The 17,406-nt window shown below is 35.3% G+C and overlaps 1 long non-coding RNA gene across 1 annotated transcript in view; it reads left to right on the top strand.

The window, feature by feature from the left end:
- LOC128638560 (uncharacterized) overlaps positions 1–16,877 on the top strand; it is a 47,660-nt gene extending 30,783 nt beyond the window's left edge. Inside the window, exons 2-3 of the long non-coding RNA XR_008399106.1 lie at positions 15,949–16,044; positions 16,664–16,877. This is a non-coding gene — a long non-coding RNA (uncharacterized LOC128638560). The remainder of the gene's footprint in view (positions 1–15,948; positions 16,045–16,663) is intronic.
- The last annotated feature ends 529 nt before the right edge of the window (positions 16,878–17,406 follow it).

The following is a 17,406-nucleotide window of genomic DNA, read 5'->3' as shown; positions in this document are numbered from 1 at the left end:
CGCAGCCCTTCGGATTCACAGCAGAGTGAAGACTTTTTCCGGATCAAGAGATCTGACCTGTTCCGGATCGCTGGTAATCCACAGGCCTCCGATTCTGCGGTGAGCGGTAAGTTAGCCAGGGGTTGATCAATATCCTCCTGAGAATCACTGCGCTGTGTGTTCAAAGCTGCATGGGGTGCCACCTCCGAGACTTCAGCAGCAATTTCTGTATGGGTGTCCGCCATGATGGTTAGGAGGCGGTCAAATCTGCGGCCCATCTTGCATTCGAAGTCCTCCTGCCAGTCATGCAATGCCGCTAACAGCCCCTCCATGCTCACAGAGTCCTCACACTCCAGCAGACACCGCTCCACAGAGCGAACTCAGGCCCTCTTGCTGTTATCTTGCTGCGAGATACGTAGTATACGGTGCTCTCAGGGAGACCCCGAGCACGGCCAGGCCTCAATCTGTCGCTCCTCTCTGGCACCTAAAATCTTCTTATAAATCGCCAGTGAGGTCCTCAGCTATTGCAGGGTTCTTTTAGAATGAGTACATCTCTTGTGCTGTGCGAATTAGCTACATTTTATAAATTTTTTATTGTTTAGTGCAGGAGCCATGTTCAAACACATCCTCTCTGCATGATAGCTGGCTCCGCCCCCCGTCAATCTCAATCTTATAGATGAGTTCTGCTTCTTTGTGTAATAATTTGTGTTCATAATCCCCTCCGCTCCAATTGGGCTTTACTTTACAGACCCCCCAGTATTTCAGATCTCTTTCTCTGTTGTTGTGTACCTCCCTAAAAATGTTTGTAAATATATGTGTCTAGATTGTCTTTTCTTATACAGTATATATGCTCTCTGATTCTGTCTTTTAGGGGTCTAGTCCTTTCCCCTAAATATTAATGTTTACAGCTGAATTCTATAACATATATTACGCCTTTGTCAGAGCATCTAATTATGTCTTTGATTTTAATTTTTTTCTTTGGTTTCAGATTATATCAATCCCTCTGTTTTCACCCCATGTTGACAGGCCTTACATGTGAAACAAGTTTAGTCCTATAAATGTTTGTTTCTTCTTTCTTTTTTATTGTTAAACTCATTAGGGGCCAGTATGTTTTTAGGTTTTTATTCTTTCTGTATATAATTCTGGGAAAAGTGGTAAATGTATCCCCTATTACAGGATCTCTCTGGACCAGATTCCAGTGTTTTTTTTTTTTTACATTTCCATTATTTTAAAGTCACTATTATAAGTAGTTACAAATGGTGTATCTATATTAAAGTCATTGGCCTCATTGTTACTCTAATTTTATTTACTGATATCAACTTTTTTCTATCTTTGTCTCTAACCTTGTTTATCGGGTTTTGTATAATATCTTGTTTATAACCCCTCTCATTAAATGTCTTCTCCAGCACTTTTACCTGATTTTCATAGTCTAGAATTTGTGTACAATTTTTACGGATTCTCAATGTCTGTCTATATGGAATATTGACAACTATTTGCGTGTATATAATTAATTTTTCATTTTTTAAAGTGTGTACATGTATTTAGGCCCTCTTCTCTTACCTTTATTTCTAAGTCTAAGAAAACAATTATTTCTTTACTTGCTGTATATGTGAACTGTAAACCTTTATTGTTCCTATTCATGGTTTGCATATAATGATCCAAATCATTTGCTTCCCCTCTCCATAGAATAAGAATATCATCTATATATCTGTGGTAGGAGACCAGGCTCTCCCCAAGTCCGCCATCTCTTAGGAATTCTTGTTCCAATTTTCCCATGTATAGGTTTGCGTAACTTGGGGCGGACCTGGTCCCATTAGCTGTGCCTTTGATTTATTTGTAAAAAGTGTTACCAAATTAAAAGTAATTGTGCTGAAGAATAAAATATATGCTGTCTATTATGAATTTCCCCTGTTCTGGATGAATTTTTTCATCTTTATTAAGAAAATACTCTATCACCTCATTTCCCTGATTATGTGGTATGTTTGTGTATAGATATGTTACGTCACACATAATTAAGAACATATTAGCATCCCAGTTGATATTTTCCAATATTTTTATGACTGTGGTTGAATCTTGTAAATAAGAAGGTAGTCCCCTTACATATGGTTGAAGGAACTGGTCCTCGTATTGTGATAAATTAGCTGTAATCGATTGAATCCCCGAGATAATCGGTCTCCCTGGAGGGTTTTCAAGGGATTTCTATATCTTCGGGAGGAAGTAAAATATTGGGATGCTTAGAAATATGGGTATTAAATATTTGTATTCTCTTTCTTTCAATATTTCTTTCATCTTTGCATCATCTATAAGTTTCATTAGTCTCTTTTTATATTTCTCTGTGGGATTTTGTGTCAATTTTTCGTAGGTGGTGATATCATTTAATAGTCTATGTGCCTAATTTAGGTATGCATTGGTGTCCATGACAACCACCCACCCCCTTGTCAGCTGGTTTGATGATAATTTCAGTTTTTTTGTAAAGTTCTCAATTTTTCTTGTTCTTGTCTATTCATGTTTTGATTATTTCTTCCATTTCTAGGGAAAATCTTTTCTTCTAGGTCTTTAAGCGCATTTGATTCAAACAATTCTAAATTTTGTCCCTTATCATTGGTAGGGTAGAATTTGGATTTTAGTTTCCAATTCGTATGTTGGAAAGTTCCAATATCTTTAGTTTTCTCATTTATACTTTGTCTTTCTAATGGTGTTTTCATGAAGTATCGTTTTAATGTGAGATTTCTGACAAATGTTTTCACATGAATATGTGTCTCAAACTTGTTGAGTATACTAGTGGGTGCAAAATATAGACCTAAGTTCAGAATATTTTCTTCTTCTTTGTTTAGAATCTTACTGCTGATGTTGAAAATCTCTGTGTTTTCTTTCTCAGTTCCTCCATCTTCTACCAAGTGTTTTTAATTTATTTTCTTTTTACCCTTTCCCCTCTTTCCTCTCTTATGCCATGTGTCGGAATATGATAGTATCTGTCTCCTTTCTCACTTTCTGTTCTTTCATGTTGTGTTGATGGTCTCCACCCCCCTTCTATCAGTGAGCTGTTCCCTAAAAAATCCTCATTATGTATCTACCGACTGTAAAGGTCTGAATCTATTGAACATAGTGTCTCTTTTTTCTCCATAATACCTATTTCCTCTATATGTTCTTTCTTGTCTGTTTCTATTTTAAAAATGAGGGTTGTCTGTAATATATCTGTCTCTCCAATAGTTTTTTCTACCCTCATATATTTCTTTATTGAAATTATGTCTATTCTCTAGTTCTTCTGTATATTCCTCATTCCTCTTATTTCTCTCTATCTATTGTCTATTATGTTTAGTCTCGTTTTATTTTCAACCTTATTAAATCTGTTAGTTTATATGGGTAATGTTTTCTTTTGTTCTACCAAAACTCTGTGTTCTATCCTTATTTAGATTGTTGCCTTTGTTTGTATAATCATCTTTATCCCTCTTCATTTTTCCCCATTTTACCCTTAATAAATCATTTTTAATGTTGCCTAGATCTTTTATAATTTGGCTTTGACATTCCTTATACTATTTCTTCTCTTTAAAGTTTTATACATTGTTCTTAAATGGATAGTAAACACAAAAAATGTATTTTATGATTCAGATAGAACATACAATTTTAAACAACTTTCCAATTTACTTCTATTATCAAGTTTGCTTCATTCTCTTGTTATCCATTGCTGAATGAACAGTATTGCACTACTGTCAGGTAGCTGAACACATCTAGTTAGCCAATCACAAGAGACAAATGTGTGCAGGAACCAATTAACAGCAACTCCCACTGGTGTATGATATGTGCATATTATTTTTTAACAAGGGATACTAAGAGAACAAAGCACATTTAAAAATAGAAGTGAATTTAAAAGTGTCTTAAAATGACATGCTCTGTCTGAATCATGCAAGTTACATTTTCTTGGTTTAATTGATCTAGGGATCTGTTTCTAGATTTCTTTAGGATTTCCAGGAGATTTAGGGAAGCATTATCCATTGTCTCTCTTCCCATTCTTTCTGTAAATCCTCATCTAACAGTCTTAGACCTCTAGGTACTATTTTGGTTGTAATATAATTATCTAATAGAGTGTTTCTGTTTAATGTTTTAATTCCTTTATTAGTAATTTTTTCAACGTGTCCATAGTTGATTTTATATCACCATTTTCTATCTCTGCCTCTGTATGCTCCTCCAAACTAAATTCTAGCAGAAATTTGTCTCTAGTGTTAAAGAGATCCATCACTTTATAGAATGACCCCTTGCTGGCAACCTGCAAAAAGATGAAAAGTTAATGAGGTAAAGTTAGGAAGTGGGTGTGCTAGGGGGGTGTAAGCCTTTCTTTAGGAACCTCCTCAAAAAGTTCCAATAAGGTATGATAGAAATATTGTATGTTAGAGGGCGCTGGTTAGCTTAAACACCAATATCACAAATGTTGTTATATTGTTTATTAGAGACCTTATAACGTCTACTTCTGGCTATTAAAAAAACTTTATTTGAGAGAGATCATATGAGAAACCTTATATTGTATACTTCTGACTATTAAAAAACTATTGGAGAGAGATTAAAATATCACAATCTAATAACACTGTATTAATAAAATATATATATTTAATAAGCACTATATGCGAGTGCTAATCTATGCACATAAAATACAAAACTTCCACATAGAATAAAACTCAGGGACGTCTCCCTTTGGCATATACAAATTGCATGCAGCTTAAAGTCCATATAACCACCTTGTTCGAAATTAGATAAAAAGTTCAATGTGTCCTTTTTAGGATCCTATTTGCATAAAAACAAAAACGGTAAGAAGCAATAAAGTGCTGATCAATTTTCAGAAATTCCCGGAGACGTTAAATGACACAATACCTTCAGGTCTTATGTTGAATAGACTCACCACCGGGAGTATCACCTGGTATGGATAGGGCTCATATAGCAGTTAGCTGCTGCTCTTGTTACCCTCCAGCTCCGCTGTGTACTTTTCCTCAGCGTATGAGTACAACTTCGACTTCTGTGTTTATCACGTGACCCTCTTGCGGCTTTCCAATTGGTCAGTTCTTTACGTCTCTGATTTTGGATGTCAGATTCTCTGTAACTTCAACAAGTACTTGTCCTGTGGTAATCTGTGGTGGACCAGGCACCCCAACCAATGTGTTGACGCGTTTTGCCCGGCTTCTGGGCTTTATCAAGGATGTCATTGAATGTTGGTGCCAAATATTTATACCCATAGTTAGCTTCTGATTGGATCCTGATATAAGGTAGCATTATGACAATCAAGTTGTTTTCAATTTTCAAGGAGGAATAGTACTCTGACTGATATAAGAACACTATTGTGCAGCAAAACCTAGCCAAACTTTTTAAAACACATTTATTATATCGAAACACACACCCATATATATATATATATATATATATATATGTGTATATATATATATATATATATATACACAGTATATACATGTATTTCATTTCAATAATTTATTGTAAAAAAATAAAGCATGCATTCTTACAAAAGTATGCATTCTACCACAGATATATAGATGATTATCTTATTCTATGGAGAGGGGAACTTCATTTTTACTTGTTACGACACTTATACATAACAATAACACTTTTATATCTATAGTCCTGATAAAACCTGACACAAGACGGTAACATTGCCTATAGAATTGTAGCTACCCTACTACTATTTATATGTACAAATATATATATATATATATATATATATATATATATATATATATATATATATATATATATATACCGGTATATACATATTTATTTATTTTTTACATTTATATATATATATATATATATATATATGTGTGTTCAAAAATGTGACTATATATATAAATATAAACGTATAAATATAAAAACTTTTGTAATTTTTTTTTAATTTTTTCAATTAAAGGGACAGTAAACACCAAAAATATTATTGTTTAAAAAGATAGATATTCCCTTTATTACCCATTCCCCAGTTTTGCATATCCAACACAGTTATATTAATATACTTTTTACCTCTGTGATTACCTTGTACCTAAGCTTCTGCAGACTGCCCCCTTATTTCAGTTCTTATGCCAGACTTGCATTTCAGGCAATTAGTGCTGACTCATAAATAACTTCACGGGCGTGAGCACAATGCTATCTATATGGCACACATGAACTAACACCTTCTAGCTGTGAAAAACTGTCAAATGCATTCAGATAAGAGGCGACCTTCAAGGGCTTAGAAATTAGCACATGAGTCTACCTAGTTTTAGCTTTGAACTAAGAATAACAAAAGAACAAAGCAAATTTGATGATAAAAGTAAATTGGAAAGTTGTTTAAAATGACATGCCCAATCTGAATCATGAACGTTTAATTTGGACTTTACTGTCCAAAAAATAAACTTATGCGTTCTGACTGAAGCTTATGTTAAAAATATACAAACAATGGTAATGTTCTATGTTTTTTTTTTTAAATAAGTAGTATTTTAAAATTAAAAATAAAGGAGTCTATTAAATAATTGTGTATGTATATACATACATAATATATATATATAAACATATATATATAAAGATATATCTACATAACTATATATATAGTATATAATTATATACAATATATATATGTAGATCATTCTTTTAATAAATATATATATGTGTATGTGTAAATGTCTGTGAAGTTACTATGATGTGTCATGTTATTTATTTACTATGATGTGTCATGTTACTTATTTACTTGATTATTAACTATGAACTTAATCCTGTTTCAGAGTCATTATATTTGAAAAGATTATTGCATGTTAAAGCTTTGATTGACATTCCTAACGCCTGACAATAGTTTGTATTAAACTCTGCTAATATATTAGGGATAACATATGCGAAGAGGAAAACTGAACAATGAGGAATGGAACAAAATCTATTTAAATATACATTGCTAAAGTTTTGTTTTTATATCTACAACATCATGTTAAAATTGAGCTCTATTTACTGGTACTGTAAGACTGTTAAATAAAAGCTGTTTTTAATATATTTTGCCTGTGTAGTACAAACTTTTTTTATCTGACAAAAAAAAATATCTAAATCAGTTCAGTAATTCTAGATATATTTTATTTAAATTCTATGCACATGCAAATTATATTGAACAAAGATAACACCGGTGCTATCATATTTGCCTAATTTGTTTTTCCCACAAATGTGCAGTTATTATTTAAAGGGACACTAAACCCAATTTTTTGCTTTCGTGATTCAGATAGAGCATGCATTTGTAGGAAACTTGCTAATTTACTACTATTTTCAGTTTTTCTTCGTTCTCTTGCTATCTTTATTTGAAATAGAAGGCATCTAAGCTATTTTTTGGTTCAAGACGATGGACAGAACTTGTTTATTGGTGGATGAATTTATCCACCAATCAGCAAGAACAACCCGGGTTGTTCACCAAAAATGGGCCGGCATCTAAACTTACATTCTTAAATTTCAAATAAAGATACCAAGAGAATAAAGAACATTTGATAATAGGAGTAAATTATAAAGTTGCGTAAAATTGCATGCTCTATCTGAATCACGAAAGAAAAAAAAAATTGGGTTCAGTGTCCCTTTAACTCCTCATCTTCACTCCAAGTAAGGGTAAACGTAAAGGACCACTTAATGCAGTAGAATTGCATAACTAACAATTGCATAGTAAAAAGACAATGCAATAACACCTACTGAATTTCAAATACGCAGTAGATTTTTTTACTGGCAAATTTATTTATTCCAGTTAACACTAACAGATCCAAGGTACACTTATTCAGAATACACTTAAACGTATAGTAATATTCAGCATCATCTGCTAGCAATGAAGGCAAGTACTCACTCTCAGATGCCTAAGGATGCACTTGACTCTGTGATATTCTGTTAAAGTAGCAGCATGTAATTCAGAAGCCATATCTTTGCTAGCTTACTATATCCCATGTTAGTGATATCAGTCTGTGGATTCTCCTTAAATTAAAGGGACAGTAAACACCAGAATTTTTGTTGTTTAAAAAGGTAGATAATCCCTTTATTACCCATTCCCCAATTTTGCATAACCAACACAGTTATAATAATATACTTTTTACCTCTGTGATTACCTTGCGTCTATGGCTCTGCAAACTGCCCCCTTATTTCAGTTCTTTTGACAGACTTGCATTTTTAGCCAATCAGTGCTTGCTCTTAGGAGCTTCACGTGCCTGAGCTCAATGTTATCTATATGAAACACATGAACTAATGCCCTCTAGTGGTGAAAAACTGTCAAAATGCATTCAGATTAGAGGTGGCCTTCAAGGTCTAAGAAATTAGCATATATACCTCCTAGATTTAGCTTTCAACTAAGAATACCACGAGAACAAAGCAAAATTGGTAATAAAAGTAAATTGGAAAGTTATTTAAAATTGCATGCCCTATTTAAATAATGAAAGTTTTTTTTTTTTACTTGACTGTCCCTTTAAGTGTGCACACTTGTGAATAAGATTTAGACTGGTGCTGGATCTGTTACAGCATATAAACAGCGTTGTTTCATCATCTCATAAAGTGCAGTTATTTATTCCAGTAACCCACACAGATAAGTGATTTAACCCCCATATTATTACTAACCAACATAGAATAGTGATTTAACCCCCATATGGCAGCACCCAAACAGTGTAGTGATTTAGCAGCAAATTGTAATTAACCAAAATAAAATAGAGATTTAACCCCTAATGTGCCAGAAACTAACACAAAGCAGAGATTTAAAGTGACAGTAAAGTCAAAAGGAAACTTTCATGATTCAGATAGGGCATGCAATTTAAACAATGTTCCTTTTTATGTGTCTATAGCAGTCTATTGCAGGAGTGTTTGTAACTATGTAAGAGACTGCTATAAACAATGTTGCAAACACTTAAGACACATGCACGCACCTGAGCTCACCTAAGATTACTGTACAGCAGAAGTAAACAAAATTGATAATAGAAGTAAATTGGAAAGTTGTTTAAAACTTCATGCTCTAGCCAATCAATTTAAGTAAAATTTTGACTTTATTGTCCCTTTAATCTTATACAAATAGTACCTCCCAAAACTCAGTGATTTAACCAGAATATAGGAACACACCTCATGGTGCAGGGATTAAACCCCTATATAGTCAGTACCCTAAACAGTTAAGTAATTTAACCACATTTCACTATCACAAATAAAAAGCAGATATTTACTTGTTCCTGCCTGAAACGTTATGCAGCCAGACTTCTATACTAAATATAGCTAATACCCCAAAATGTTATTGGTAGGATTTTACCATATACTGTACATAGGATTCCTCACAAAATACAAGGATTTAACCCTAATATAGCAGTACCCTACACTGTGCAGTGATTAAAGGGACAGTCAAGTCCCAAAATACTTTCATGATTGAAATAGGGAATGTAATTTTAAACAACTTTCCAATTTACAATCATGGAAAATTTGGGATAACTGAGACCCCTGTTTTTTGATGTTTTGTGTATATAAGGAATAGCACCAAGAAGCAAAAAGGTTAAACAATCCAGATTAATCAGGTCATACAGCGACAACTGGGAATGGCCATCCCAAAAGTCAAAGTTAAATCTGCCCACTCTTCTGAGATGAAGAAATAAACGCACAGGCCTAGATTTGGAGTTCGGCGGTAAAAGGGCTGTTAACGCTCCGCGGGCTTTTTTCTGGCCGCACCATAAATTTAACTCTGGTATCGAGAGTTTAATCAAATGCTGCGTTAGGCTCCAAAAAAGGAGCGTAGAGCATTTTTACCGCAAATGCAACTCTCGATACCAGAGTTGCTTACGGACGCGGCCGGCCTCAAAAACGTGCTCGTGCACGATTCCCCCATAGGAAACAATGGGGCTGTTTGAGCTGAAAAAAAAACTAACACCTGCAAAAAAGCAGCGTTCAGCTCCTAACGCAGCCCCATTGTTTTCTATGGGGAAACACTTCCTACGTCTGCACCTAACACTCTAACATGTACCCCGAGTCTAAACACCCCTAACCTTACACTTATTAACCCCTAATCTGCCGCCCCCGCTATCGCTGACCCCTGCATATTTTTTTAAACCCCTAATCTGCCGCTCCGTAAACCGCTGCAACCTACGTTATCCCTATGTACCCCTAATCTGCTGCCCCTAACACCGCCGACCCCTATATTATATTTATTAACCCCTAATCTGCCCCCCTCAACGTCGCCGACACCTGCCTACACTTATTAACCCCTAATCTGCCGAGCGGACCTGAGCGCTACTATAATAAAGTTATTAACCCCTAATCCGCCTCACTAACCCTATCATAAATAGTATTAACCCCTAATCTGCCCTCCCTAACATCGCCGACACCTACCTTCATTATTAACCCCTAATCTGCCGACCGGAGCTCACCGCTATTCTAATAAATTGATTAACCCCTAAAGCTAAGTCTAACCCTAACACTAACACCCCCCTAAGTTAAATATAATTTTTATCTAACGAAATAAATTAACTCTTATTAAATAACTTATTCCTATTTAAAGCTAAATACTTACCTGTAAAATAAATCCTAATATAGCTACAATATAAATTATAATTATATTATAGCTATTTTAGGATTAATATTTATTTTACAGGCAACTTTGTAATTATTTTAACCAGGTAAAATAGCTATTAAATAGTTAAGAACTATTTAATAGTTACCTAGTTAAAATAATAACAAATTTACCTGTAAAATAAATCCTAACCTAAGATATAATTAAACCTAACACTACCCTATCAATAAAATAATTAAATAAACTACCTACAATTACCTACAATTAACCTAACACTACACTATCAATAAATTAATTAAACACAATTCCTACAAATAAATACAATTAAATAAACTAGCTAAAGTACAAAAAATAAAAAAGAACTAAGTTACAGAAAATAAAAAAATATTTACAAACATAAGGAAAATATTACAACAATTTTAAACTAATTACACCTACTCTAAGCCCCCTAATAAAATAACAAAGCCCCCCAAAATAAAAAATTCCCTACCCTATTCTAAATTAAAAAAGTTACAAGCTCTTTTACCTTACCAGCCCTGAACAGGGCCCTTTGCGGGGCATGCCCCAAGGATTTCAGCTCTTTTGCCTGTAAAAAAAAACATACAATACCCCCCCCCCAACATTACAACCCACCACCCACATACCCCTAATCTAACCCAAACCCCCCTTAAATAAACCTAACACTAATCCCCTGAAGATCTTCCTACCTTGTCTTCACCATCCAGGTATCACCGATCCGTCCTGGCTCCAAGATCTTCATCCAACCCAAGCGGGGGTTGGCGATCCATAATCCGGTGCTGAAGAGGTCCAGAAGAGGCTCCAAAGTCTTCCTCCTATCCGCAAGAAGAGGACATCCGGACCGGCAAACATGTTCTCCAAGCGGCATCTTCGATCTTCTTCCATCCGGAGCGAAGCGGCAGGATCCTGAAGACCTCCAGCGCGGAACATCCATCCGGACCGACGACTGAACGACGAATGACTGTTCCTTTAAGGGACGTCATCCAAGATGGCGTCCCTCGAATTCCGATTGGCTGATAGGATTCTATCAGCCAATCGGAATTAAGGTAGGAATTTTCTGATTGGCTGATGGAATCAGCCAATCAGAATCAAGTTCAATCCGATTGGCTGATCCAATCAGCCAATCAGATTGAGCTCGCATTCTATTGGCTGTTCCGATCAGCCAATAGAATGCGAGCTCAATCTGATTGGCTGATTGGATCAGCCAATCGGATTGAACTTGATTCTGATTGGCTGATTCCATCAGCCAATCAGAAAATTCCTACCTTAATTCCGATTGGCTGATAGAATCCTATCAGCCAATCGGAATTCGAGGGACGCCATCTTGGATGACGTCCCTTAAAGGAACAGTCATTCGTCGTTCAGTCGTCGGTCCGGATGGATGTTCCGCGCTGGAGGTCTTCAGGATCCTGCCGCTTCGCTCCGGATGGAAGAAGATCGAAGATGCCGCTTGGAGAAGATATTTGCCGGTCCGGATGTCCTCTTCTTGCCGGATAGGAGGAAGACTTTGGAGCCTCTTCTGGACCTCTTCAGCACCGGATTATGGATCGCCAACCCCCGCTTGGGTTGGATGAAGATCTTGGAGCCAGGACGGATCGGTGATACCTGGATGGTGAAGACAAGGTAGGAAGATCTTCAGGGGATTAGTGTTAGGTTTATTTAAGGGGGGTTTGGGTTAGATTAGGGATATGTGGGTGGTGGGTTGTAATGTTGGGGGGGGGGGTATTGTATGTTTTTTTTTACAGGCAAAAGAGCTGAAATCCTTGGGGCATGCCCCGCAAAGGGCCCTGTTCAGGGCTGGTAAGGTAAAAGAGCTTGTAACTTTTTTAATTTAGAATAGGGTAGGGAATTTTTTATTTTGGGGGGCTTTGTTATTTTATTAGGGGGCTTAGAGTAGGTGTAATTAGTTTAAAATTGTTGTAATATTTTTCTTATGTTTGTAAATATTTTTTTATTTTCTGTAACTTAGTTCTTTTTTATTTTTTGTACTTTAGCTAGTTTATTTAATTGTATTTATTTGTAGGAATTGTGTTTAATTAATTTATTGATAGTGTAGTGTTAGGTTAATTGTAGGTAATTGTAGGTAGTTTATTTAATTATTTTATTGATAGGGTAGTGTTAGGTTTAATTATATCTTAGGTTAGGATTTATTTTACAGGTAAATTTGTTATTATTTTAACTAGGTAACTATTAAATAGTTCTTAACTATTTAATAGCTATTGTACCTGGTTAAAATAATTACAAAGTTGCCTGTAAAATAAATATTAATCCTAAAATAGCTATAATATAATTATAATTTATATTGTAGCTATATTAGGGTTTATTTTACAGGTAAGTATTTAGCTTTAAATAGGAATAATTTATTTAATAAGAGTTAATTTATTTCGTTAGATAAAAATTATATTTAACTTAGGGGGGTGTTAGTGTTAGGGTTAGACTTAGCTTTAGGGGTTAATCAATTTATTAGAATAGCGGTGAGCTCCGGTCGGCAGATTAGGGGTTAATAATTGAAGGTAGGTGTCGGCGATGTTAGGGAGGGCAGATTAGGGGTTAATACTATTATGATAGGGTTAGTGAGGCGGGTTAGGGGTTAATAACTTTATTATAGTAGCGCTCAGGTCCGCTCGGCAGATTAGGAGTTAATAAGTGTAGGCAGGTGTCGGCGACGTTGTGGGGGGCAGATTAGGGGTTAATAAATATAATATAGGGGTCGGCGGTGTTAGGGGCAGCAGATTAGGGGTACATAGGGATAACGTAGGTGGCGGCGCTTTGCGGTCGGAAGATTAGGGGTTAATTATTTTAAGTAGCTGGCGGCGATGTTGTGGGGGGCAAGTTAGGGGTTAATAAATATAATACAGGGGTCGGCGGGGTTAGGGGCAGCAGATTAGGGGTACATAAATATAACGTAGGTGGCGGTCGGCAGATTAGGGGTTAAAAATTTTAATCGAGTGTCGGCGATGTGGGGGGGCCTCGGTTTAGGGGTACATAGGTAGTTTATGGGTGTTAGTGTACTTTAGGGTACAGTAGTTAAGAGCTTTATGAATCGGCGTTAGCCAGAAAGCTCTTAACTCCTGCTATTTTCAGGCGGCTGGAATCTTGTCGTTAGAGCTCTAACGCTCACTTCAGAAACGACTCTAAATACAGGCGTTAGAAAGATCCCATTGAAAAGATAGGATACGCAAATGGCGTAGGGGGATCTGCGGTATGGAAAAGTCGCGGCTGAAAAGTGAGCGTTAGACCCTTTAATCACTGACTCCAAATACCAGCGGGCGGCCAAAACCAGCGTTAGGAGCCTCTAACGCTGGTTTTGACGGCTACCGCCGAACTCCAAATCTAGGCCTTAGAGAGAAGTGTCTTTTATTTAAGATTCAAGAGGGATGTTCCACACAAATGTTCAAAGGAAAAGGCCATCAAAGCTTCCAGGAATTAGGATAAATTTCATGGATACATTATATCTGGTTTAAACTATGTGAAATGACAAACGAATTCTGAGTTCATTTAGCTCCAAAATTTGCAAACAAAACTGAGACCCAAACCTTCAAAATGTTTGAGCTAAGACCCTTCAGAAATCTGTAATTTAGCAATTTTGAAAATATGTCCAAAATCAGAATCCAAAAGTAGCTATAAACATAGATTTTGATGGAAAAACATGAACCAGAAAGCCCATAATATTTCCTTTTGAAGTGTAACTTCTTGTTACTTCTTGCATATCCTAGACATTATTCTCCTGCTCTATGAATTTGTTCTAACCAGCTCTGTTTGTTGTAAGACTCTATTAAAAGTTCCATGCAAATTATTCCTGAACTGACTACTTTCCAACTTGAGGTAATAACCCTTTAATGAAAAGCCTGTTCATATAATTTACCATTTTAGTAGACCTCTTAGTTACTAGTATATTTATATCCTTTGGAAGATATGTTTTTTTAGAACGGTACAAGGTACTCGAACTGAGATCCATTTCACAATCTGCAAAGTAGCAGAACAAAGACATTTTGGATGCTCTGCTTTGTCCAATCATCTTGTTCTTTTAATTTTTCATTTTATCTGTACCATGCATTCCTCTTCCCTACCTAACAGCATCAACTATTTATATAATCTACAAAAAGGCATTCTTTCCACTCAAGCACCCTACCAATTTCACTAATAAATATGTTAAACATTTATGTTATGAGTATTAAATTAGCAATTCACCAGTCATTTAGAACAGGTTCTGTCAACATTGACTATTTGAACAGATCTTTTAATAGTCAATCTAGCACAGATTATCAAACTTCTCCTAAAATCCTTGGATGAATATTATTTGGACCCACAGGTTTATGTGTGTTTATTTTTAAAAATGTCAATAAAATGTCCTCGGTAAATAAAAAAAAGAAAAGTGCTAAACAGTTCTCTTATCTCCACAGCATGCTATAAAGCCAGAACACAAGTTATTATGCAGAGTGTCTGATATTCCCACATATTCATGCACAGCCCCTACTGCCAACTGTCTTGAGTCTTATTATAACTCCCAGTAGATGCACTCTCACAAACTCAAGTCACTGGCACAAGAGTGCAGGACTAGATTTATATATAGCAGAAAAGGACCAGCACTCTGGATTTAAAACAGCATAAGGCTTTAATGTGATGTTCCAGGGTACTCACCCCTTCCTAAATATAAACTACTAACTACACTATCTTTTATCTTCTGTTGTGGTGATTCTACAATTTAATCACTCATTTTTCGGTGCTAGAGAATATGGGTATATGAACCCACTAGAGGTCTGTTAAATGCCTGCCCCTCTTTAGATTGGACCATAATGCCAACTGCAACAGCTGCGTCACTTATATCTAAGGACAAATGCAAATGGATAGCTTTGTGCTTGGATACCAAAGTGAATTATTATATTACTTTAGACTTTAAATTACGTTGTATTACATTTAAGGTTTGCACTTTCTATTTTGTATTTTATTTATCTACAGCAGTGTATTTAGGATTGTGATTTTACAAACTCTGATTATGCTTTCACAGTTTCTGTGTAACTGTAACAAATTGGATCACACTTTGTATATTTACTGTATGTGTATCCTTTTATTTCTTCTATTTAAAATAAAACTGAAAAACTGACAGCTTCATTATTTTCTATTGGCCCGATAAGCAAAGATTCTCTAGATTTGAGAGAAATTATAGTGCAGACTTCATAGGTGCTGAACTCACTGAGAGATGAGAGATGCTTTCCACACAAAGTAATGAGGCTATCTGGGATACAGAATTTCCCAGGAGAGAGAGAAATTCAATGGAGCTGATATAAAACCTCAGTTTGCAGCAAATACAAATTTAACTGAAATATTTTCACTACAATTTAACTTGCTTTTGCCTATAGTTTAGTATATTTTCATGTTCTGTCAGTTAAATAAATTCATTGTGAATTTTTTTTCATTATTTGTGTATATTATTCTTACAGTGCAAATGAGAAAGGGGAAGAAAACTGTCATGATCTAATTCAAGCCTATAAAGAATGTATGAAATCCCTTGGTTTACAAATTTGATGTAAGCTCAGGTAAGTTCATAATCCATGATCACATAATAACAGTTGTGAAAATGTCCATGTGTAGAAGATTTAGCAGTGGTAAAATAGATATGGAAGATAAAGTTAAAGTTAGGGACATTAAGCACTTCATACATTTCATGCACTGCCCTCTAATTATGGGTGCCACCATTTTAAAACCTATATTTCACTGCAGGTATGGGAATGTGAGTTGCAGCACATGTTCAAATATGTCAGCACTGGGAAAAAAGTGAAAGCTAGATTTCAACATGGCAGCACCCATGCTTAGAGGGAGGTTGGGAACCACGTCAGTACTAAGCTTATAAAATGTATTTAGTGTGTAATGTTCCTTTAAACTTTCATCATTCATATACATTCACTTTAAAAATCTTTCTCCTAAGCCGGCCTTAGCCTGCTCTTGTGGAAAGGAGTTAAGTGTCAATAAAGATACCAAAAAAACCTTTATTATTATTATTATTATTATTATTATTATTATTATTATTATATGCTGCATACTTCTATGTCCATTTAAAGGGTCATTAAACCCCATTTTTTTCTTATATGATTCAGATAGAGAAAATAATTTTAAACAACATTTCAATTTACTTGTCTAATTTTCTTAATTTTTTAGATATCCTTTGTTAAAGAAAAAGCAATACACATGGGTGAGCCAATCGCACGAGGCATCTATGTGCAGCCACCAATCAGCAGCTACTGAGCCTATCTATATATACTTTTCATCAAAGGATAGCAAGAGAATGAAGCAAATTAGATAATAGAAGTACATTGGAAAGCTGTTTAAAATTGCTTGCTCTTTCTAAATCAAATAAAAAATTTGAGTTTCATCTCCCTTTAAGTTTAATGCATCTCTGAGGGAACCGCCAAAGTGGTAGAGCCAGATACTTTGAGTGAGATCAAGGGAAAAAAAGTTATGGTATTTGTTATGTAATGTAAGCTTTCTAGGAAAACAATGGTTGAAAACATATTAAAATCCTCAAAATCTTCATAGTTATGTAAAATGTAAAATAGTATATGTATATGTAACATAACTGAAAAGATTAAAACCATTACTAAAAATTAAATTAAAAAAAAACCACAAAAAAATGTATTCCATTAAACCGGTTTACATACCCTGGTGATATTGGCCTGATAACATGCACACAAGTTGACACAAAGAGGTTTGAATGGCTATTATAGGTAACCATTCTCACCTGTGATCTGTTTTCTTGTAATTAGTGTTTGTGTGTACAAGGTTAATGAGTTTCTGGACTCCTGACAGACCCTTGCATCTTTCATCCAGTGCTGCACTGACGATTCTGGATTCTGAGTCATGGGGAAAGCAAAAGAATTGTCAAAGGATCTGTGGGAAAAGGT

The sequence above is a fragment of the Bombina bombina genome, chromosome 8 (assembly GCF_027579735.1).
Source record: "Bombina bombina isolate aBomBom1 chromosome 8, aBomBom1.pri, whole genome shotgun sequence".
NCBI classification, from domain to species: Eukaryota; Metazoa; Chordata; class Amphibia; order Anura; family Bombinatoridae; genus Bombina; species Bombina bombina.
The sequence above is the reverse complement of the archived record's forward strand: the minus strand, read 5'-3'. Positions and strand labels throughout refer to the sequence as shown.